Here is a 20,811-nt window from a genome sequence, read left to right as displayed (position 1 = left end):
GGGTGTACATGTATTTGGAAAGGCAAGGACTGATTAGGGATAGTCAACGTGGCTTTGTGTGTGGGAAATCATGTCTCACAAACTTGATTGAGATTTTTGAAGAAGTAACAAAGAAGATTGATGAGAGCAGAGCAGTAGATGTGATCTGTATGGACTTCAGTATGACGTTCGACAAGGTTCCCCATGGGAGACTGATTAGCAAGGTTATATCTCATGGAATACAGGGAGAACTAGCCACTTAGTTACAGAACTCGCTCAAAGGTAGAAGATAGAGGGTGGTGGTGGAGGGTTGTTTTTCAGACTGGAGGCCTGCAACCAGTGGTGTGCCACAAGGATCTGTGCTGGGCCCTCTACTTTTTGTCATTTACATAAATGATTTGGATGCGAACATAAGAGGTACTGTTAGTAAGTTTGCAGATGACACCAAAATTGAAGGTGTAGTAGACAGCGAAGAGGGTTACCTTAGATTACAACAGGTTCTGGACCAGATGGGTCAATGGGCTGAGAAGTGGCAGATGGAGTTTAATTCAGATAAATGCGAGGTGCTACATTTTGGGAAAGCAAATCTTAGCAGGACTTATCGACTTAATGGTAAGGTCCTAGGGAGTGTTGCTGAACAGAGAGACCTTGGAGTGCAGGTTCATAGCTCCTTTAAAGTGGAGTCACAAATAGATAAGATAGTGAAGAAGGTATTTGGTATGCTTTCCTTTATTGGTCAGAATATTGAGTACAGGCGTTGGGAGGTCATGTTGTGGCTGTACAGGACATTGGATAGGTCACTGTTGGAATGTTGTGTGCATTTCTGATCTCCTTCCTATCGGAAAGATGTTATGAAACTTGAAAGGGTTCAGAAAAGATTTACAAGGATGTTGCCAAGGATCTGAGCTACAGCAAGAGGCTGAACAGGCTGGGGCTGTTTTCCCTGGAGTGTTGAAAGCTGAGGGGTGACCTTATCGAGGTTTACAAAATTATAAGGGGCATGGATAGGATAAATAGACAAATTCTTTTCGTTGAGGTCGAGAAGTCCAGAACTAGAGGGTATAGCTTTATGGTGAGAGGGGAAAGATACAAAAGAGACGTAAGAGGCAACTATTTCACGCAGAGGGTGGTACGTGTATGAATTGAGCTGCCAGAGGAAGTGGTGGAGGCTGGTACAATTGCAACATTTAAGAGGCATTTGGATGGGTATATGAATAGAAAGGTTTTGGAGGGATATGGGCTGGATGCTGGCAGGTGGAACGAGATTGGGTTGGGATATCTGTTCGGCGTGGATGGATTCGACCGAACGGTCTGTTTTCATGCTGTACATCTCTATGACTCTAAACGGATCTTAATTAGCTGCAAGTACTCCCAATTACCCTTTTAAATATGCCAACCATTATGCAGAAAAGACGGGATTCTTAGCGGCTGAACTGATATATGGAAAACCCTTGAGGACTTGCTGGTCTGCACCATTAACTGCCCAACACCCTATTGATGTGCATGCCATGACAGAAGAGATGCTCAGGTACCTGATTAAGCTAACCAAAGCATTGCAGTCTTATCATCAACAGGTCAAAGAAGCCTATCAGTCACCAGGGAAGAAAGAAGAAAAAGCCCCAACGTTTAAAGACATTAACCCTTGTGACTACCTACTACTGAAAGACTTCAATCATGAAAAATTGGGCCTCTACTGGAAAGATCCTTATGAAATTCTTCTGACAACTGAAACTATAGTAAAGGTAGAAGGACGTTCAATATGGGCGACAAAGGACGTTGCAAGCTTGTATCTTCCTCACAGTCCTAGTGTTAGTACTGATATTGGCATCTGATGAAAACCCAACCGAAGTACATGCGCCCAGCTGTAACCAACCTATCTGTGATATCTCAGACCGGCTAAACTCCAGTGTGACTGCATAAGTGAAACCTGTACTAAAACTATGGGAAGTTATGAATGCAACCACCCAGCTGAAACTCATTTAAACTACTCACATTATGTAAGTAAATATCACTCTCGACCTTATTGTCATCCTCACAACACTTCTGTGCCAGTCATCATGAATTGGCATAATTCCATAACCTCATCCGCTCTGTATACCAAAAAGTGTTACTTGAAATGTTTGTCTATTCCCCTCAAACTGAACTGTACAGATTGCAATATTGAGCACACAGTACCGAAATGAGACTGACCATCTACACCTTCTTAATGGAATCCTCTCCTATCCAACCCAATGCCACCGACAGCAATACCTTTACACGTTTCCTGTATTCAGTAGCTACAGCAATTGACAAGACAAGCTGGAAAGATGAACCAAGACCAAAAATACTATGCTCTCCAAATCCTCCTCCTGTTACTAATGGTTTCTTTATTTAAGCTAAACCTCCTGATCCATGTGTTATCTAATCACTCTTCTATCATTCTGATGTACAGTGTGTAAATAGGACTCATCCACTTATGCAGTCCCTCATTTGTGATGGAAACACCCATTTGGTAGAAGAAGCGCATCACTGTGTAAAGTGTACAAACCTAAAGGATTCAATATTAACGTTGGTCTGCTGTTAAAATGGTGCACTGAAAGACCTTCTGGTACCCTCAATATGGGGCAAGTGAAACAAAACCACGTAAAAATATTATCAAAGACACTGATCATACCCCTGCTCTCCGTCTGTTAATACCCTTGGACAACTGAACATAACATTTGGTAGCACTCACTGTTTATAAGATTCAGCTCTCACTCTGAGTGGACTCCTCATTCACTCACAGAAGCGCACCCTTGGAGCTCCTTTTAACCTTCATTGACTATGTGAAAACAAAGCCGACTCATATTTACCCAATGACTGGTACGGAAGTTGTGCCGTAGTACACACGTTACCACATTTTACCCTCCACCATGAAATGTCTGAAATAGATGATGAATGGAACACCCACCAAAATGTGAATCAGTACGGAATAAAAAGTAAAGGACAAACAAAACTTACACAAATTTTTCCATCAACAAGCCTGGTGGTCCAGGTTGCTGGGAGGTCTTATTCCTGGCTGGTGTGTTGAGATGGCCCTAGATCAGATAAGTGACCTGGCAATGACATAGAAAAACTTGCCAACTCAACTGCCCATGCTCTGAAGCTGGTGAACAAAGAGTTACAGGGGATCCAGATGATGATGCTTCAGAATCAGCTCGTGCTAGATTTCCTCCTTGCTAAAGGAGGTGCTTATTCAGTCATTGGCCCGCAATGTGGCACCTACTTCGATGATTTCTCGAAAAACATTTGGACAACACAGATGTTATCAATAAATCGGGTCAAGACACAGGGAAGGTACCTGCCCCACCGTTATCCGATTCATGTGGATGGAGTGTTAGTTGCTGGCTATAGTCGCTATATGGGTGGATCATATGGGATGTACTGATAGTCCTTTGTCTCATCTTAGGAATATACATTGTCATCCATCTATGCATGAAGCGGACCTTATATTGTTTTTTGCCTAAGCCAAAAAGGAATCTGGTTAATCGACCCTTGCCTACCCCAGTACCTCCATGCCCAAACTTCCATGCTGAAATTTAGTATCTATCAGATGCTGCTCCTCTGGATGATGACTCACCAGAGGAGGCACTTGACTTACTAAGAATACAAATTGACTGAATGGACTAATTATACTTGTATAAGCTATGCAGTTGTCATGAAATGACCAAAGGAGGAAAGGTAACTTTAATCAACATTTTAATGAATTTGAGATTATACAAATTATGCTAAATACATTCTACAATTTAACATAAAACAATTATACAAATGGACAAAATGTTTTTAAAAATAAACAGAAATGTATGATGAATTGAACATACATGCATTAAACAAAGGTTCTTCATTCCTAGGAATTTGTAACTGAATGTTACAAGGCTGTTCCATTTTTCGTCAATAGTTCATCTACAGTCAATGTTGGGAAATAGTTGCTTGACACAAATTGTGTTAAAGATGTTGACACTCAGGTCAGTGTCAATTACAGAACGTACACCACCAACAGCAATCTCCCTCTGCTAGATTCTGAATATCCACCCCTCTCACACAGACAAACACACAATTCCCCCTCTACTGGTGACTGTACATGTTTTCCATAAGAGACAGGTGATATAGATATAGTTGTGACTTCTATAGACAAAATATAGTTTGAGCAGAAAACATACCAATCAATAGCCTTGTTCTAATTTAGTGTTTGGGACTGACTGCTAGAGTTGAGACATCGTTGAGGAAAACACAACTTTATTACAGTTAAGCAGGATAAATCATCCAAGTTGAATAAATGTTCCCTGAAGATAATAAAAAGTTAACATATTTAACTGAATCAAATTATATTGTACTGCTAACTGCATAATTAACTAATTTCTAATTAACTGTTAATAGGTGACGTGATGTTCTAATTGGTCAGATGGAGCAAACCCAAGCCCTGACATCAGGACTTTGAACCGAGGATTAAAGTCTTCAGAGGATCTGCCAGCTGATTTAAACGGGTTTCAAGTTATTTCTTCGAAACCGATGTCCAAGCTCTCCCACGTTATCCATTGAATTAAAAATCACACAACATCAGGTTATAGTCTAACAGGTTCATTTAAAAATACTAGCTTTCAGAGAGCTGCTCCTTCATCAGGCACCTCCATATTATATTATCCATTAGGAATCAAAAATACCATGTTGTATTGTGGCCTTTGTCTATCTGTTCTCTCTGAGACACCAACTTAAACCTTGCAGTCTCCTACCTTTACATCAAATATCGATTCATTTTCAACTGAAAACAAGCCCCAGCTGTTTCTCAATGGGGGAGACACACATGGGTTTTCATTGTGACTTTTTCTCCCTGCTCCTATTGACCTATAGCCATGTGTCGTGTAGTTTTAATCCTGCACTCTCTCTATTCTAACCCCTTATATCATTGCCACCCCAACAATGTGAAAGTTGTTCTTCTCTTTTTTGTTCTAGCCCTGAAGAGTCTGAAACATTCACCCACGGCTACAGTCAGTGCAGCTGTAGGTTCCTGTGCTGACTCCAATTGTCTCTGTCCCTTTGGCCTGAACTGATTCCCAAACAGCTGGAAACAGATTGAAAAGAAAACAGGAAATAAACAGATTGAACACAACCATAAATAAAACGGAGGTAATATTTTAATAATCCTTGACATATGTTACCGATAAAGGAGACTAGATCATATTATATTTTATATTAGCAAAAAGACAGACACTAACACAATCTTTTCCAAACCTGCAGACATTGGTAAAATTCTAGAATCCATCATTAAGGATGAGGTTTCTAAATTCTTGGAAGAGCAGGGTTGGATTAGAACAAGTCAACATGGATTTAGTAAGGGGAGGTCGTGCCTGCCAAACCTGTTGGAATTCTTTGAAGAGGTGACAAGTAGGTTAGACCAGGGAAACCCAGTGGATGTGATTTACCTAGACTTCCAAAAGGCCTTTGATAAGGTGCCACACAGGAGGCTGCTGAGTAAATGGAGGGTCAGTGGTGTTCGAGGCAAGCTACTGGCATGGATTGAGGATTGACTGTCTGACAGAAGGCAGAGAGTTGGGATAAAAGGTTCTTTTTCGGAATGGCAGCCGGTGACAAGCGGTGTCCCGCAGGGTTCAGTGTTGGGGCCGCAGCTGTTCACATTATATATTAATGATCTGGATGAAGGGACTGGGGGCGTTCTAGCAAAGTTTGCTGATGATACAAAGTTAGGTGGTCAGACAGGTAGTACTGAGGAAGTGGGAAGGCTGCAGAAGGATTTAGAAAGTTTGGGAGAGTGGTCCAGGAAATGGCTGATGGAATTCAATCTGAGCAAATGCAAGGTCTTGCACTTTGGAAAAAAGAATACAAGCATGGACTACTTTTTAAACGGTGAGAAAATTCGTAAAGCCAAAGTACAAAGGGATCTGGGAGTGTTAGTCGAGGATCCTTTAAAGGTAAACATGCAGGTTGAGTTCGTGATTAAGAAAGCGAATGCAATATTGTCATTTATCTCAAGAGGTTTGGAATATAAAAGCATCATTGTGCTACTGAGACTTTATAAAACTCTGGTTAGGCCTCATATGGAGCACTGTGTCCAGTTTTGGTCCCCACACCTCAGGAGGGATATACTGGCACTGGAGCGTGTCCAGCGGAGATTCACACGGATGATCCCTGGAATAGTAGGTCTAACGTACGAGGAACGGCTGAGGATCCTGGAGTTGGAGTATTCATTGGAGTTTAGAAGATTAAGGGGAGATCTAATAGAAATTTACCAGATAATACATGGCTTGGAAAGGGTGGACGCTAGGAAATTGTTTCCATTAGGTGATGGGGCTAGGACCTGTGGACACAGCCTTAGAATTAGAGGGGGTAAGTTCAGAACATAAACGCGGAGACATTTTTTCAGCCAGAGAGTGGTGGGCCTGTGGAATTCATTGCGCAGAGTGCAGTGGAGGCTGGGACGCTAAATGTCTTCAAGGCAGAGATTGATAAATTCTTGATGTCACAAGGAATTAAGGGCTATAGGGAGAATGCAGGTAAGTGGAGTTGAAATGGCTATCAGCCATGATGGAATGGCGGAGTGGACTCGATGGCCGAATGGCCTTACTTCCACTCCTATGTCTTATGGTCTTATGTATAAGGCAGGACACAGTGGGGACAAATTTGTTTGTGAATGGATTTGATCTCAAATCCAGAACTTTCAGTGACTGGTTTGTACCAGCAAAGAACAAAGAGCAATACAGCATAGGAACAGGCCATTCAGTCCTCAATGCCTGTGCTGAGACATTTTGCTCTTCTATCCTAAAACTGTCTTCACTTACAGGATCAAATATCCCTCTATTTTCTTCCTATTCATGTGTTGTTACAAGTGCTTCTAAAATGCTGCTATTGTGTCTGCTTCCACTACCACCTCTGGCAGCGTGTTCCTGTCACGCACTACACTTCACATGAAAAATGTGCCTCACATATCTCTTTTAAACACACCCCCACTAATACCTGGAACCTGTCTCTCTGAATAATTGGCACCTCCACCCTGGAAAAAAGGCTCATACTTTCCATTCTACCCATGCCATTCATAGAACATAGAACATAGAAGAATACAGCGCAGTACAGTCCCTTGGGCCCTCGATGTTGTGCCGATCCAAGCCCACCTAAACTACACTAACCCACTATCCTCCATATACCTATCCAATGCCCTCTTAAATGCCCATAAAGTGGGAGAGTCCACCACTGATACTGGCAGGGCATTCCATGAACTAACTACTCGCTGAGTGAAGAACCTACCCCTAACATCAGTCCTATATCTACCCCCCCTTATTTTAAAGCTATGCCCCCTTGTAATACCCGACTCAATACGCGGGAAAAGGTTCATACTGTCTACCCTATCTAACCCCCTAATCATCTTGTACACCTCAATCAAGTCACCCCTAAACCTTCTTTTCTCCAGTGAAAACAGCCCCAAGTGCCTCAGTCTTTCCTCATACGATTTTCCTTCCATACCAGGCAACATCCTGGTAAACCTCCTCTGCACCCGTTCCAATGCCTCCACATCCTTCCTATAGTATGGCGACCAAAACTGCACACAATATTCCAGATGCGGCCGTACCAGAGTCTTATACAACTGCATCATGACCTCAGGACTCCGGAACTCAATTCCTCTACCAATAAAAGCCAGTACGCCATATGCCTTCCTCACCGCACTATTTACCTGGGTAGCAACTTTCAGCAACCCCATCTTTTTGTTATTCTTCCCAAAGTGAATCACCTCGCACTTAGCTACATTGAATTCCATCTGCCACCTTTCTGCCCAGCTCTGCAGCTTCTCTATATCCTGCTGTAACCTGCCACATGCTTCCTCACTGTCAACAACTCCTCCGACTTTCGTATCATCCGCAAACTTGCTCACCCAACCTTCTAACCCCTCTTCCAGGTCATTTATAAAAATGACAAACAGCAATGGTCCCAAAACAGATCCTTGCGGAACACCGCTAGTGACGGCACTCCATGAAGAAACTTTGCCATCAACTACTACCCTCTGTCTTCTTCCATCCAGCCAATTCCTAATCCAAACCTCCAACTCACCCTCAATGCCATATCTCCGTATTTTCTGCAGTAGCCTACCATGGGGAACCTTATCAAATGCCTTACTAAAATCCATATATACCACATCTACCGCTTTCCCCTCATCAACCTCCTTCGTCACCTTTTCAAAGAATTCAATAAGGTTTGTGAGGCACGACTTGCCCTTCACAAAACCATGCTGACTATCCTTGATCACATTATTCCTATCCAGATGTGCATAAATCCTATCCCTTACAATTCTCTCTAAGACTTTGCCCACAACAGAAGTGAGACTCACCGGCCTATAGTTACTAGGGCTATCCCTACTCCCCTTTTTGAACAAGGGAACCACATTTGCTATCCTCCAGTCTTCTGGGACTACTCCTGTAGATAAAGAGGACATAAAAATCAAGGCCAATGGCTCTGCAATCTCCTCCCTTGCTTCCCAGAGAATCCTAGGATAAATGCCATCAGGCCCAGGGGACTTATCAATTTTCACCTTTTCCAGGATTTCCAACACCTCTTCTCTACATACCTCAAAGCCATCCATTCTACTTATTTGTGACTCAGTATTCTCATCGACAACAATGCCCTGTTCCTGAGTAAATACTGAAGAAAAGTATTCATTCAGTGTCTCCCCAATCTCTTCCGCCTCCACACGCAACTTCCCCCTACTATCCTTGACTGGACCTATTCCTACCCTAGTCATTCTTTTATTCCTAACATACCTATAGAAAGCCTTAGGGTTTTCCCTAATCCTATCGACTACGGACCTTTCATGTCCCCTCCTTGCTGCTTTTAGCTCTCTCTTCAGGTCCTTCCTGGCTACCCTATAACTCTCAATCGCCCCAATTGAACCTTCACGTCTCATCTTGAGATAGGCCGCCCTCTTCCATTTAACAAGGGATTCCAATTCCTTATTAAACCACGGCTCCCTCGCTCGACCCTTTCCTTCCTGCCTGACAGGTACATAATTATCAAGGACACTCAATAGTTGCCCCTTGAACAAGTTCCACATATCATTTACACTCTTGCCTTGGAGTCTACTTTTCCAAGCCACACATCCTAAGTCATGCCTCACCGCATCATAATTTCCCTTACCCCAGCTATAATTCTTGCCCTGTAGTACACACTTATCCCTCTCCATCACGAGTGTAAAAATCACCGAATTATGGTCACTATCCCCAAAGTGCTCACCTACCTCTAATTCTAACACCTGGCCTGGTTCGTTACCCAGAACCAAATCCAGTATGGCCTCACCTCTTGTTGGCCTGTCTACATATTGTGTCAGGAAACTCTCCTGCACACATTGAACAAACACTGACCCATCTAACGAACTTGAGCTATAGCTTTCCCAATCAATATCAGGAAAGTTAAAGTCCCCCATAACAACCACCCTATTACTGTCACTCATCTCCTGAATCACCTTCCCAATCCTTTCTTCAATGATTCTAGGACTATTAGGAGGCCTGTAAAAGACTCCTAACAGGGTGACCTCACCTTTCCTATTCCTAACCTCAGCCCAAACTACCTCAGATGGCAAGTCCTCATCCATCGTCCTTTCCACCGCTGTAATACTATCTTTGACAAGCAATGCCACACCTCCCCCTCTTTTACCCCCACCTCTGACCCTACTAAAACATTTAAATCCCGGAACCTGCAACAGCCAATCCTGTCCCTGTTCTAGCCATGTCTCCGTAATAGCCACAACATCGAAGTCCCAGGTACCAACCAATGCTGCAAGTTCACCTACCTTATTTCGTATACTTCTTGCATTGAAGTATACACACTTCAAGCCACTTCCCTGTTTACAGGCACCCTCCTTGGAAATTGATGCCATGTTCCTCACCTCCCTACACTCCAGGCCCTGCACCCTGAAGCTACAATCTGGGTTCCCATGCCCCTGCCGAGTTAGTTTAAACCCCCCCCAAGAGCACTAGCAAACCTCCCCCCAAGGATACTGGTTCCCCTCAGGTTCAGGTGTAGACCATCCTGTTTATAGAGGTCCCACCGTCCCCAGAAAGAACCCCAGTTATCCAAAAACTGGAACCCCTCCCTCCTGCACCATCCCTGAAGCCACGCATTTAAGTGTTCTCTCTCCCTATTCCTCGAATCTCTATCACGTGGCACGGGTAACAAACCAGAGACAACAACTCTGTTTGTTCTAACTCCGAACTTCCAACCTAGCTCCCTGAAAGCCTGTCTAACATCCTCAGCACTCCTCCTACCTATGTCGTTGGTGCCAATGTGGACCACGACTTCGGGTTGCTCCCCCTCCCCCTCCAGGACCCGGAAAACACGATCAGAGACATCACGTACCCTTGCACCTGGGAGGCAACATACCAAACGTGAGTCTCTCTCGTTCCCACAAAACCGCCTATCTGTGCCACGAACTATCGAGTCCCCAATTACTACTGCTCTGCTCTTCTTCACCCTTCCCTTCTGAGTAACGGGGACAGGCTCCGTGCCAGAGACCTGAGCCCCGTTACTTACCCCTGGTAAGTCATCCCCCCCCACAAGTATCCAAAACGATATACTTGTTCTTGAGGGGAATGGCCGCAGGAGGTCCCTGCACTGGCTGCTTCCTCCCAGTCCCCCTCACTGTAACCCATCTATCTGCCATCTTTGGAGTTACTACTTCCCTATAACTCTGATCTATGACCCCCTCTGCCTCCCGAATGATCCGAAGTTCATCCAACTCCAGCTCCAGTTCCCTAACACGGTCTTGGAGGAGCTGGAGATGGGTGCACTTCCTGCAAGTGTAATCGGCAGGGACGTCGATGGCATCCCTCACCTCATACATGTTGCAGGAGGAACATTGCACTGCCTTCACTGCCATCCCTCTAAAGCTAACTGTTTAAAAAAAAAACTGTCTAAATAATACAAGCAAAATTCAGCACTTACCTGCTTGCCACAACAGATGTTATTATTAGGTTAGAGGAGGAGGGCGGGTGGGAGGCACTACCCGTGTAGTGCCTCGGGTTCCTTTCCTTCACGCTTTTAAAGGGGAAAAACCTACCCAGGTAAGCTTACACTAACTGCTTCCGGGTCTCGGCTGCCCCTCTGCTTGCCGTCACTTCCTCTGCTGCTCCCGCTCTTTCTGTGAAGGAGAGAGAAAACAAAACACCGCTGCCCGCTACAGGTAAGTAATTTTGAAAAAAACTCTTACCTTAGCTGTAGTCTCCCGGGTTCACCTCAACTCGGCCGCTGCTCCCACTCAAATGACCGTTGGTCGTGAAACAGTGAGTATTTATACTCAGTTCTCCTTCCCGGCTGCCCCTCTGCTTGCCGTCACTTCCTCTGCTGCTCCCGCTCTTTCTGTGAAGGAGAGAGAAAACAAAACACCGCTGCCCGCTACAGGTAAGTAATTTTGAAAAAAACTCTTACCTTAGCTGTAGTCTCCCGGGTTCACCTCAACTCGGCCGCTGCTCCCACTCAAATGACCGTTGGTCGTGAAACAGTGAGTATTTATACTCAGTTCTCCTTCCCGGCTGCCCCTCTGCTTGCCGTCACTTCCTCTGCTGCTCCCGCTCTTTCTGTGAAGGAGAGAGAAAACAAAACACCGCTGCCCGCTACAGGTAAGTAATTTTGAAAAAAACTCTTACCTTAGCTGTAGTCTCCCGGGTTCACCTCAACTCGGCCGCTGCTCCCACTCAAATGACCGTTGGTCGTGAAACAGTGAGTATTTATACTCAGTTCTCCTTCCCGGCTGCCCCTCTGCTTGCCGTCACTTCCTCTGCTGCTCCCGCTCTTTCTGTGAAGGAGAGAGAAAACAAAACACCGCTGTCCGCTACAGGTAAGTAATTTTGAAAAAAACTCTTACCTTAGCTGTAGTCTCCCGGGTTCACCTCAACTCGGCCGCTGCTCCCACTCAAATGACCGTTGGTCGTGAAACAGTGAGTATTTATACTCAGTTCTCCTTCCCGGCTGCCCCTCTGCTTGCCGTCACTTCCTCTGCTGCTCCCGCTCTTTCTGTGAAGGAGAGAGAAAACAAAACACCGCTGCCCGCTACAGGTAAGTAATTTTGAAAAAAACTCTTACCTTAGCTGTCGTCTCCCGGGTTCACCTCAACTCGGCCGCTGCTCCCACTCAAATGACCGTTGGTCGTGAAACAGTGAGTATTTATACTCAGTTCTCCTTCCCGGCTGCCCCTCTGCTTGCCGTCACTTCCTCTGCTGCTCCCGCTCTTTCTGTGAAGGAGAGAGAAAACAAAACACCGCTGCCCGCTACAGGTAAGTAATTTTGAAAAAAACTCTTACCTTAGCTGTAGTCTCCCGGGTTCACCTCAACTCGGCCGCTGCTCCCACTCAAATGACCGTTGGTCGTGAAACAGTGAGTATTTATACTCAGTTCTCCTTCCCGGCTGCCCCTCTGCTTGCCGTCACTTCCTCTGCTGCTCCCGCTCTTTCTGTGAAGGAGAGAGAAAACAAAACACCGCTGCCCGCTACAGGTAAGTAATTTTGAAAAAAACTCTTACCTTAGCTGTAGTCTCCCGGGTTCACCTCAACTCGGCCGCTGCTCCCACTCAAATGACCGTTGGTCGTGAAACAGTGAGTATTTATACTCAGTTCTCCTTCCCGGCTGCCCCTCTGCTTGCCGTCACTTCCTCTGCTGCTCCCGCTCTTTCTGTGAAGGAGAGAGAAAACAAAACACCGCTGCCCGCTACAGGTAAGTAATTTTGAAAAAAACTCTTACCTTAGCTGTAGTCTCCCGGGTTCACCTCAACTCGGCCGCTGCTCCCACTCAAATGACCGTTGGTCGTGAAACAGTGAGTATTTATACTCAGTTCTCCTTCCCGGCTGCCCCTCTGCTTGCCGTCACTTCCTCTGCTGCTCCCGCTCTTTCTGTGAAGGAGAGAGAAAACAAAACACCGCTGCCCGCTACAGGTAAGTAATTTTGAAAAAAACTCTTACCTTAGCTGTAGTCTCCCGGGTTCACCTCAACTCGGCCGCTGCTCCCACTCAAAATTCACAATCTTATAAACTTCTATCAGGTCACTTCCTGCATTCCACTGAAAACAAACTCAGTCTATCTAACCTTTCTTCACGCTAAAATCCCCCAGGCCAGCCAACATTCTGGTAAATCTTTTCTGTACCCTCTCTAAAGCATCCACATCCTTCTGGTATTGTGGTGACCGAACTGTACACAACAACAGTAGTGGAGAAATCTTTCGCCCAAAAATCTGTGAGATCAACATTGTATAACCTGGATAGAATAGAAAGAAATATGATTAGAATCAAAGTCAGCCCCCAATGTTTATTTTCACTGATAATAGTAATAATGGGCAGTGTTTATGAGTAATACGGATACTGATATTGTAAAGTGTCTACTAATAACAATTCTTGATTGCAATAATCATATACAGTATCAGGTATCGACTGATAAAGTACAATCTCACAGATTTTGGTCCTTAGAGCAAATTTTGTGTTTTACAATGCTAATTCAACAAAGTGTCTGACAGTAGTTTCACTCCTAAATATTTCAGCATAAAATTGAAAAGCATATTTGTAAGGAGATTACAGTTATCTGTAACAATAATGGGGTGGTAAGAGTAGAGAATTTTAACTTTCAAATGTAGACTACGACTGCCATAGACAATAGATAATAGACAATAGGTGCAGAAGTAGACCATTCTGCCCTTCGAGCCAGCACCGCCATTCACTATAATCGTGGCTGATCATCCTCAACCAGTATCCTGTTCCTGCCTTATCCCCATAATCCTTGATTTCACTATCCTTAAGAGCTCTATCCAACTTTTTCTTGAAAGTATCAAGAGACTTGGCCTCCACAGCCTACTGGGGCAGAGCATTCCATACATCCAACACTCTCTGGGTGAAGTAGTTTCTCCTTAACTCTGTTCTAAATGACCTACCCCTTATTTTTAAACTGTGTCCTCTGGTACAGGACTCACCCATCAGCAGAAACATGCTTCCTGCCTTCAGGGTGTCTAATTCTTTAGTAATCTTATAGTTCTCAATCAGATCCCCTCTCAGCCTTCTAAACTCAAGCGTATACAAGCCCTGTCGCTTCAATCTTTCAGCATAAGATAGTCCCGCCATTCCAAGAATTGACCTCGTGAAGGTCAGCATGCTATTAGCTTTCTTCACTACCTGCTGTACCTGCATGCTTGCTTTCATTGACTGATGTACAAGAACACCCAGATCTCATTGTACTGCCCCTTTACCTAACTTGACTCCATTTAGGTAGTAATCTGCCTTCTTGTTCTTGCCACCAAAGTGGATAACCACACATTTATCCACATTAAACTGCATCTGCCATGCATCCGTCCACTCACCTAGCCTGTCCAGGTTACCCTGTATTCTCCTAACATCCTCCTCACATTTCACCCTGCCACCCAGAAAATTTGCTAATATTACTATTATTAGTATCAAGGGTTTGGGTGAAGATTCTGTGCAAGAATATTCTCATAATCAGTCTGTGGATGTAGCAACTAGAGAAGGAGCAAAACTTGGTCTACTCTTGGAAATAATGATATGGAGGTGCCAATATTAGACTGGAGTGGACAAAGTTAAAAGTCCAGATTATAGTCCAACAGGTATTTGGAAGTATGTGTTATTGGAGCGCTGCTCCTTCACCAGGTAGCCTTTTTGACCTTGGGAAATAAAGCAGGGCGAGTGACTGAGGAGTCAATGGGACAGCACTTTGGGGCCAGTGATTATAATTCTCTTTGCTATGTGGGAGGCTTTTAAAGAGAGGTTGATTAGACAGCCAGACAGATATGTCTATGTGAAAATGAAGGATAGAAATGGCAAGCTGAGGCAATCATGGATGACAGGTGAAATTGTGGGACTAGCAAAGAGGAAAAAGGAAGCATACATAAGATCGACATAAGCGAACATAAGGAAGGTACATAAGCTTTGGAAGAATATCTGGAGAGTAGGACCAATCTGAAATGAGGAATTAAGAGGGCTAAAAGGGCTCATGATATATCTTTAGCAAACAAGTTTAAGGAAAATCCTGAAGCCTTTTATTCATATATAAGGAGCAAGAGGGTAACTAGAGAAAGGGTTGGCCCACTCAAGGACAAAGAAGGGAGGTTATACATGGTGTCAGTGAAAATGAGTGAGATTCTTAATGAGTACTTTGCGTCAGTATTCACCGAGTAGAGGGACATGACAGATGTTGAGGTTAGGAATAGATGCTTGATTACTCTAGGTCAAGTTGGCAAAAGGAGGGAGCACGTGTTGGGTATTCTAAAAGGAATTAAAGTGGACAAGTCTCCAGGTCTGGATGGGATCTAACCCAGGTTACTGAGGGACGTGAGAGAGGAAATAACTGGGGCCTTTACAAATATCTTTGCAGCATCCTTGAACATTGGTGAGGTCCCAGAGAACTGGAGAATTGCAAATACTGTCCCCTTGTTTAAGAAAGGTAGCAGGGATTACCCACGCAATTATAGACCAAAGAGCCTGCCATACTGAAGGAAAGGATATACACCCATTTGGAAGAAAATGGGCTTATCAGTGATAGGCAACATGTCTTTTTGCAGGGGAAGTCATGCCTTACCAACTTAATAGCATTCCTTGAGGAAGTCACAAAGTTGATTGATGAGGAAAGGGCTGTAGATGTCATATACATGGACTTCAGTCAGACATTTGGTAAGGTTCCCAATGGTAGGTCGCATGTGGTTCAGGGTGTATAAGCTAGATGGATAGAGAATTGGCTGGGCAGCAGGAGATAGAGTAGTAGTGGAAGGAAGTTTCTCAAAATGGAGAACCGTGGTCAGTGTGTTTCACATAAATGATCTGGAAAAAGGTACGGATTGTCTGATTAGCAAGTTTGCAGATGACACTAAGATTGGTGGAGTAGCAGGTAGTGAAGGGGACTGTCAGAGAATGCAGCAGAATATGGATAGATTGGAGAGTTGGGCAGAGAAATGGCAGATGGAGTTCATTCCGGGAAAATGCGAGGTGATGCATTTTAGAAAATCCAATTCTAGAGCGAACTATACATTGAATGGAAAAGCCCTGGGGAAAATTGATGTGCAGAGAGATCAGGGTGTTCATTAGATTACTTATAGTGTGGAAACAGGCCCTTTGGCCCAATAAGTCCACACCAACCCTCCGAAGAGCAACCCACCCAGACCCATTTTCCTACATTTACCCTTCACCAAATACTACAGGCAATTTAGCATGGCCAATTCACCTAACCTGCACATTTTTGGATTGTGGGAAGAAACCAGAGCACCCGGAGGAAACCCACGCAGACACAGGGAGAATGTGCAAACTCCACACAGACAGTTGCCTGATGTGGGAATTGAACCTGAGTCTCCGGCACTGTGAGGCAGCAGTGCTAACCACCGTGCCACCCACATTGTATCCTGAAGGTGGCAATGCAGGTCGATACAGTGGTCAAGAAGGCATATGGCATGCTTTCCTACATTGGATGGGGTATTGAGGACAAGAGTTGGCAAGTCATATTACAGTTATGTAAGACTTTGGTTCAGCCACATTTGGAATGCTGCGTACCGTTCTGGTTGCCACATTACCAAAAGCATGTGGATGGTTTGGAGAGTGTGCAAAGGAAGTTCACCAGGATGTTGCCTGGTATGGAGGGTACTTGCGATGAAGGAAGGTTGAGTAGATTAGGATTATTTTCATTAGAAAGATGCAGGTTGAGGTCTACAAAACCATGTGATATATAGATAGGGTGGATAGCCAGAAGCTTTTTCCCAGAGTGGAGGTCTCAAATACTAGGGATAACGAGTTCCAAGTAAGAGGGGAAATGTTTAAGGGAGATATGCGTGGAAAGTTATTTATGCAGAGAATGGTTGATGCCTGGAAAGAGTTGCCAGCGAAGGTGTAGAGGTGGGCACAGTAGCATCATTTAAGATGTATCTAGACAGATATATGAACGGGCAGGGAGCAGAGGGACACAGATCCTTAGAAAATAGGCGACAGGTTTAGACAGAGGAGTTGGATCGGCGCAGGCTTGGAGGGCCGAAGGGCCTGTTCCTGTGCTGTAATTTTCTTTGTCTTTGTTCTTTGTAGTTTTAAAGTAGTGGTGGAAAAGGATCAACCTGATCTCAAAGTTAAGGAAGGCAAATTTTGACAGTGTTAGACAAAGAATTTCCCAAATGAGTTATAAAACTGAATGAACAAGGAAAGCTGGGGGATAACAGCATGCAGTAGAACAGCTCTCAAGGAACTCTCCAGCATGAGGTATTGAATGTCTGAATAGCCTCAGCAGAATGAAGGTCATCACTTAAAAGGATATTAAAAGGTATTGAGATATTGATGTGGCTAATAGTGCTTGAAATAATTTAAGTATTGTTGTTTGAAGACAAGTTGGAATTAACGGTTGAGACCAGGATCAGATTAGTGCTGTCTTTGGCGTATTCAATTACAGATTAAATCTCAATGACATCACATCATTAAAATAAAGCTATTGTTCAAAATTATAAGAAGCCTGAAGGTGTAATCACAGTTTCCCAGTGGAGATGCAACACAATATAAAATAAAGTCTCTGGAACTGTCTCATCTCCAATTCTGAGAGGATTCTCCAATTTGGACAGATTGCCAGCAGCAGGAAGGGGGAGGTTGTTTCACAAACAACAAAATGTATTTTCTAAGGCTAAGGATCACAACAGTATGCTACACCATCTTGCTATCGTTGGTGTTCCTGGGAGGTTTTGTTATAACTTAAATTGCATAAATCACTGCATTGAAACATAGTTATTTCCACTTACGACTGATAATTGTTATATTTCCATTTAGCAAGGGAAATTCTGATGTCAGACAATAGTGTCCTCACTGACTGAATTTAAAGTGAATAGTTTGTCAGTTCGGAGGCTCCTCAGTAAGGTGTGTTTCCCTATTCTGTGCAGAATTGGTTTACACTGAGGCCACATTGATAGGGTTTGGCTGAGCACCGGCCCTGGCTGGTCTAGAAAGGGTTTCGAAAGACCATCCTCTCTCTATGGTAGTTCACAGCCTGCTATCGTTCAGATGGATTTTGTAACAACCCACCTCGCAGTGACACCTGGTGTTTCCCATTCCTTGATGGAAAGGGATCTTGCTCAGTCAGCTTCCTCCAAATGGGAGCCCAGATAAAACAGGGTAATCAATGGATACAGCAGGTTATTATGGAGTTAAAAAGTGAGGGTCAGCAGAGATGGCTTTGAACGTCTTGTGGGTTTTTATCAGTCAGTGGATGTGTGGGGTCATGACATTGGTGAGGACAGATCGCTGGGTTCATGCGAGTTTCCACTGTGTGAGATTAATGTCTGCAGTTAACATTTCCAAACTTACTCTGTGGTGTAATTTCTCAGCTGAGGAAAGAAACTCTGACTGTAGCTCACAGACACTCTGCATTATTCAGAGATTGATTGTAATGTTGTGTACTGTTGATCCAGATCTCCAGGAATCACTCTGATCATGAAATTGTACTGAATGGGGATCACAAACCTCAGGCTGGACCCTGATGTTGCTGGGAGGATGTGTCATTGTAGAATTGTACAGAATGTGGGTAACTGCTCAGATATGAACTTCTGAGCCAGTATTCTTGCTTTTCTGTGGGTATCTGTAAATATAGCATTGGAGTAAATGTGGAGCACTAACAGCAGAATACCCGTGACCTCAGGAGGTATATCTTAGACTATAAATTTTAATTGTTTGTGGGGAACTGAATGCAATGGAATATCTGACTGCAGTGGGAAATAGAATGATAACTTATTTGAAACCATGTGATGCTTTATTTGTATTATATTTCTCATTTCTGATCTGTTCACAAATGGAGCTATAAATGTAGCTTGGAAAAGTGATGGATTGCATGTGGGAAAATATTCTCAGTTGGGTGGATATGTTTGGTCCAAAGTTTCCAAAGTTAAATGATCCGCTGGAGATAAACAAATATAAGTCAACAATGTGGAGTTGGAGAAGCACAGCAGGTCAGTCTGCATTGGAGGAGCAGGGAAGTCAATGATGTTTTGGGCTGGGATCCTTCATCAGGACGAGGGAGGGAAGGGGACGGGAGCTCAGAAATAAATGGGGAGTAGGGCTGGGGGAAGGGCAGGCGAGATGGTGATAGGTGGATGCAGGTGGGGGTAATTGTGATTGGTTCATGGAAGGGGGTGGAGTGGACAGGTGAATATTGGATGGACATACAGGAATAAAAAAATATTAATAGGAATAAAAATGTCTGCTTCAACAAATAACTGAGTTTAGTATCTGCAATATTGTGACTATGATTAATAATTGAGTTTGAGAGCATGTCAGAGAATTAACAGTACAGAATGCAGAATATGGGCTATTAAATAGAGAAAATCTTGAATGAGACGTTTGACTTAAGACATTACGACTCAATTTTGCCCAGCATATTTTAATGTCACTAACAGAACTCACAAATCCAATTTCTCGAGTTGCGGGCATTTCTCTTCTTTTCGTATGATAATGACAAATATTCTGACTTTGTCGGTTGTCCAGACTATGTCACACATTTCCTTTTTTTTAATTAGGTAAAAACAATGACTGCAGATGCTGGAAACCAGATTCTGGATCAGTGGTGCTGGAAGAGCACAGCAATTCAGGCAGCATCCGAGGACAGGCAAAATCAACGTTTCGGGCAAAAGCTCTTCATCAGGAATAAAAGCTGAGAGCCTGAAGCGTGGAGAGATAAGCTAGAGGAGGGTGGGGGTGGGGAGAGAGTAGCATAGAGGACAATAGGTCAGTGGAGGAGGAGATAAAGGTGATAGGTCAGGGAAGAGGGGGTGGAGTGGATAGATGGAAAAGGAGCTGGGCAGATCGGACAAGTCCGGACAAGTTGAGTTGCAGGAGGTTAGAAGCTAGGATGAGGTGGGGGAAGGGGAAATGAGGAAACTGTTGAAGTCCACATTGATGCCCTGGGGTTGAAGTGTTCCGAGGCGGAAGATGAGGCGTTCTTCCTCCAGGCGTCTGGTGGTGAGGGAGCGGCGGTGGAGAAGGCCAGGTAGACTGGGCACCTCCTAGCAGAGCGCTTTAGGGAACATCTCAGAGACACCCGCATCAATCAACCAAATCGCCCAGTGGCTCAACATTTCAACTCCCCCTCCCACTCTGCCGAGGATATGGAGGTGCTGGGCCTCCTCCACCGCCGCTCCCTCACCACCAGACGCCTGGAGGAAGAACGCCTCATCTTCCGCCTCGGAACACTGCAATCCCAGGGTATCAATGTGGACTTCAACAGTTTCCTCATTTCCCCTTCCCCCACCTCATCCTAGCTTCTAACCTCCAGCAACTCAACTTGTCCGGACTTGTCCGACCTGCCCAGCTCCTTTTCCACCTATCCACTCCACCCCCTCTTCCCTGACATATCACCTTTATCTCCTCCCCCACTGACCTATTGTACTCTATGCTACTCTCTCCCCACCCCCACCCTCCCCTAGCTTATCTCTCCATGCTTCAGGCTCTCAGCCTTTATTCCTGATGAAGGGCTTTTGTCCGAAACGTTGATTTTGCCTGTCCTCGGATGCTGCCTGAATTGCTGTGCTCTTCCAGCACCACTGATCCAGAATCCCTTTTTTTATTCCCAGCCGCTTCCAAAGAAGCAAGTGTTAACTCTAAAGTGTGACAAACACAGGACTGTTTGAATTGCATTCACAGAATATCTGTTCCTTAATAAGATCTTAATCAGATTATACGACACCAAGTTATAGTTAAACAACCAAAAGAGAAAATGCTGGAAAATCTCAGCAGGTGTGGCAGCATCTGTAAGGAGAGAAATGAGCTGACGTTTCGAGTCTAACTGACCCTTTGTCAAAGCTTTGATGCTGCCAGACCTGCT

At 44.3% G+C, this 20,811-nt stretch overlaps 1 long non-coding RNA gene across 1 annotated transcript in view; it reads left to right on the top strand.

Annotated features, from left to right (window-relative positions):
* Positions 1-4,419: 4,419 nt before the first annotated feature.
* The window catches only part of LOC148136059 (uncharacterized), a 31,066-nt gene continuing 14,674 nt past the window's right edge, over positions 4,420-20,811 (top strand). The window contains exons 1-2 of the long non-coding RNA XR_015754749.1: positions 4,420-4,558; positions 4,948-5,121. This is a non-coding gene — a long non-coding RNA (uncharacterized LOC148136059). The remainder of the gene's footprint in view (positions 4,559-4,947; positions 5,122-20,811) is intronic.

Source organism: Chiloscyllium plagiosum, unplaced genomic scaffold, assembly GCF_037043375.1.
Source record: "Chiloscyllium plagiosum isolate Xiang-an unplaced genomic scaffold, Cpla_swu_hap1 HiC_scaffold_47, whole genome shotgun sequence".
Classification (NCBI taxonomy): domain Eukaryota; kingdom Metazoa; phylum Chordata; class Chondrichthyes; order Orectolobiformes; family Hemiscylliidae; genus Chiloscyllium; species Chiloscyllium plagiosum.
Note: the sequence above shows the minus strand (reverse complement) of the source record. Positions and strands in the feature narration are given on the sequence as shown.